Source organism: Humulus lupulus, chromosome 1, assembly GCF_963169125.1.
Source record: "Humulus lupulus chromosome 1, drHumLupu1.1, whole genome shotgun sequence".
Lineage (NCBI taxonomy): Eukaryota > Viridiplantae > Streptophyta > Magnoliopsida > Rosales > Cannabaceae > Humulus > Humulus lupulus.
In genome coordinates this window covers 95,072,347-95,076,787 of record NC_084793.1, presented here as the reverse complement: position 1 = coordinate 95,076,787, position 4,441 = coordinate 95,072,347, and the positions used below count along the sequence as shown (strand labels likewise).

At 34.6% G+C, this 4,441-nt stretch overlaps 1 pseudogene; it reads left to right on the top strand.

The window, feature by feature from the left end:
• The first annotated feature begins 522 nt into the window (after nucleotides 1–522).
• On the top strand, nucleotides 523–1,895 carry LOC133818473 (microtubule-associated protein 70-5-like; annotated as a pseudogene).
• Nucleotides 1,896–4,441: the final 2,546 nt, after the last annotated feature.

Here is a 4,441-nt window from a genome sequence, read left to right as displayed (position 1 = left end):
ATATTTTTGGGCTGCAGCACCAAGTTGACTAACTTGTACAACAAAATAAACATTAGCCACCACTGGACTAACATAACAGCAAAATAGGCCATATGATTCATATTCATCCATATATTAATTCCAAAATAATTACAAGGGAATCCACATCTTAATTAATATATCAGCAACTACGGTTGTGTGAATCCAAATCATTACTGACTATAACCAACATGAACAAAACAGAATTCAGAAATCCAAATATAAATAAGCATAATAGAAAACAAAATGAAGATTCAAACAAAGCTTGGGAAAAACTGCAAGATGAAAACTAAAATAAATAAATAATATAACAAGTGAATGCAAAGCCAATCCCATAACTATCATATAAACTATAACTTACCAAAGCTATAATTAAGAAAAGAGAATACAATGCAAATAAAATCAAACTTGTCAAACAACTTGCTGCCAATAAGAGAATATAGTGAATGTATATCAATATGTATTATCTGTATATTTGTATTTTACTGTTTTAACAAGTTAATAATGAGTTCATACAATCCTGTAAGTAAACCGAGAGGCATTTATAGTGATACTATTTTTTTTCCAGCATTTTGCAGAAAAGGAAAGGGAGTTGGGGGTTGCTCACGGCGAAATCAAGTCACTGAGAGCAACTGAAACTCTTAAAGATAAGGCAGTAGAAGAGGTACCGAAGAAATTTCTGCCAGCCTACTATATTCACTTGAGTTTCACATACAATAAATTCAGTATTCTAACACTTAAATTGTGTCTGAAGTTAGTTTTTTTGTGTTGTTATTTCCTTTCCAGCTCAAGAACGAGGTTGAAAAAATGGATGAAAAAGTCTCTGTCACTGAAAATCTTCTTGAGCACAAGGTGAGTTATGGTCTTTCATGAGATATTTTCAAACATTATGAGTGTACTTCAAATAAGATCTAATGGAGGCGTTTGTAATGTACAAATATGACCCAGAATCTTGAAATCAAGAGACTAACAAATGACAAAAAAGATGCGCTGGCTGCACAGTTTGTTGCTGAAGCAACTCTTAGAAGGGTGCATACAAATCAAAAGGATGATGAATTTCTTCCTTTGGCTTCTGTTGTTGCTCCTCTTGAGGCTGAAATCAAAATGTACAAGAGTGAGGTACTACTTTAAAGAGAAAATTCCCTTACATGAGAAGTTGCATTTTGACAGGTCATGGCTAGAATTCAAGCCCTTACTTTTTTTCAATTGTTTTCTTGTTAATACCATCAGATTGTAGCCCTCCAAGAAGATAAGAAGGCTTTGGAATGCCACACCAAGTCAAAAGAATCAGCTCTACTTGAAGCATAAAGGATTTTGCAAAGTTCTTTAGAAAGAGCTTTGATAGTTGAAGAGGTTCAAAACCAGAACTTTGAGTTGAGGAGACAGATTGAGATCTGCTAGGTATTTATAACATCAAACCAGATTCTATTTTGTTGGTTTGGTATATACATATGGTGAGGCTGAATTGTCAAGGTAACTGACATGTGTAACATGTGCACGAAGAAAATAGAATCCTTGAGAAAACAATCCGCCAAAAGGTTCAGGAGGTGGAAAAGCTTAGCCAAACCATTCAAGAACTTGAGGAGGTTGTTCTAGCTGGAGGAGTTGCAGTCAATGCTATTCACGATTACAAATGAAAGATAAAAGAATTGAATGTGAGTCTAGATAAATTTACTTGTTGTCTTTTTGACAATTATGGTATGCTAACCTCATTTGAGTAAAAAATTCAGGAGGAAAAGAGGACTCTAGAGCGAGAACTTGCAAGAGCAAAAGTTTCAGCAAACCGCATAGCAACTGTGGTGTCCAATGAGTGGAAGGACGAAAATGATAAAGTTATGCCAGTTAAGCAGTGGCTAGAAGAAAGAAGGCTTATGTAGGTATAGTTTGATTACCTCATAAATTTCCTACAAATCCTACATTTGACACAATGTTACAACTCAGTTATGCCTTTCCACTGCTTTTCATCTACTGTTCTTTCTAGTTGTACGAGTCTCCTTACAAATGAAAGAAGAAACTTATTATTACGTATATGTTAGCATTTATTTTCACTTATTCTGTGAATGTTCAATTCTACAATATGTAGGCAGTAAAAAAACAACACAAACCAGTAACAAAATACACCAAAGCCAATAAAAAAATAAATATTCTATGCCATTAAACTAGTAGCAAAATGCACCAAATATGTTTTCAAAAAATACCTTCTTGCTTTCAAAAAATTCCATATGCACTAATACAATGCAAAAGTAATGCCATCACAAACAAATAAACCAAGCTCTTCTCTTCGTTGTGTAATAATGACTAAATGATATTCACATTCAGTCATAACACAAAAAATATATAGCAACCACCAAAAAACTCTATTTGAAAGGGTTTGTAAAATTCTGTAACACTAAATGTGCATAAGAATGGATCAAGGAAAAGAACAAACCTCCAAATTGTCAAGAGTGACATGCCCAACCTTGATCATCCCATTTTCCATCATCATTCAATCGGTAGACCTTAACATTGAAATTTATGTTAAAAAACTAAGGTTAATTAGTCAAACAAACATATGTATACATAGGTTAATTAGTTATATATATATAACTAAAAATAAAACTCCACTTGAGAATGAGACATGCATGGAGAGGAAGATAGAGAAAAAAAGAGAACCACATCTGGGCCCTTGTTCTTGCTTGTCGCCTGAGGGTTGAGGCAGAGAGAAAAGAAAAAGGGAGGGTGTTGTGGTGTGCTTCAAGGGATCCTCCTTCAGCCATCAATGGCCTAATGACGTCAGCGGTGGTGAGGGAAGGAAGAGTTGGAGAGACTAGAGAGTAAAGGCGCAAGAGAAGGAAGTGATAACAACAGCACAGAGATAGATAAAAAAACATATATATAAACTACTAAGTTGTTATTAAGACACACCATAAGTAAAATCTAACGAGTCCATGTATCAAAAGTTTAATTTTTTTCTTAGAGGACCCGCATAGGTCAATTTGTGCCTTCAATATTTGCTTGCCTAAATATAGATGACTTAATTACCAATATTGTAGGAGGGAAATCATACTTGTTGTAAGCCTAATCGATACTATGGATTTAGCTTCGTTTACTATGGACATTAGATATTAAAAAATGTGAGAAAGAAAAATGAAGATATGTCTATAGTTGGATTTCTTTTAATAAAAACTTCATTGCAAAACTGCACTAAATTGCTTGGTGGGAGGGCCTAAGCTCATAACGCAACAACTAAAAAAGCTTCAGTCTTGCAGGTTAAATGGCCAGATATTCACCATAACGTCAAGTAACATGAGAGTATAACACATTCAGATCAAAAACATCTATCATATAAATAAATATACTATACTAAGAGGAGCAAGATCAATAAAGACTAAATAGATCAGATATACAGAACTTAAAACAATAAAAACACTAATGAATAATTCAGATTCGAAAATACTAGCACTAATAAGTACATGAACAGCAATTAAGACTCATTCACCTCATTAAAATTTCTATATTAGAGCAATCACACACCAAAACAGAAAATGAGCAACTCAAAATGCAAAGAAGAAAAATTACACGTACGAAATTGAAATTAACAAATAGGTCGTGCAATGCAAATCAATAACACAACGATTCGACGAGAAATTGGAAACAAATTCCATAATAGCTGAAAACCCAAATAAAAAAAAATCGCAAAAACATGAAGAACCTAGACACACAAAACGCAAAAACAAAGCAAACCCAGATCACAAAAAATCATCGAAAAACTTGAGAGAAAAGAAGAATTGACGAGAGAAAGAGTCGAGAGAAGGAACATACTCGTGTGGAGGTAGAGAGAGATTGTAGTAGCTTCGTTCAAGAGCTTATTACAAAGAGGGCACGTCATGCATGCCTCCAGCTTTTCCCTCCTCGCTTTAACAATCTGACCCGCCATCTCTATGTGCGACTCCCTATCTCGCTTTCTCTCTCTTTCTCTAGGCTGAGAAATTGGTGTCTATTGAAACAACATTCGACTCAAATAAATTGAATATATATATACATTGATTATATGATATTAATTGAAATCTAAATGATAAAAAAACAAAAACAAAATACCTCACAAAAAAATAGAGGTCCAGCGGGAGAGACATCAGAGAGAAAGAATGACGGGGGAGCTGGCACGGTCATGGTGTATTTTAGCGACTCGCATGAGAGAGAGAGGGCTGAGGAAACTAAGTGAGAGAGAGAGGAAGAGGAGGCAACACTGATTTAGGGAGCTGGGTTTGGGTAGTTTAGGGTTTAGGGATTCAATGAGAGCAGATGAGGGATTAGAGAAATTTCTGTGGTTGTTCACTTTTTTTCTTTTCTTCTCGGATTAGACCAAAGTTTCATATGGCACCTTATTTCTTTTTCATTTGGCGCCTAACACATATAGGACTTGTTAAAAAATAATTAATTCTCC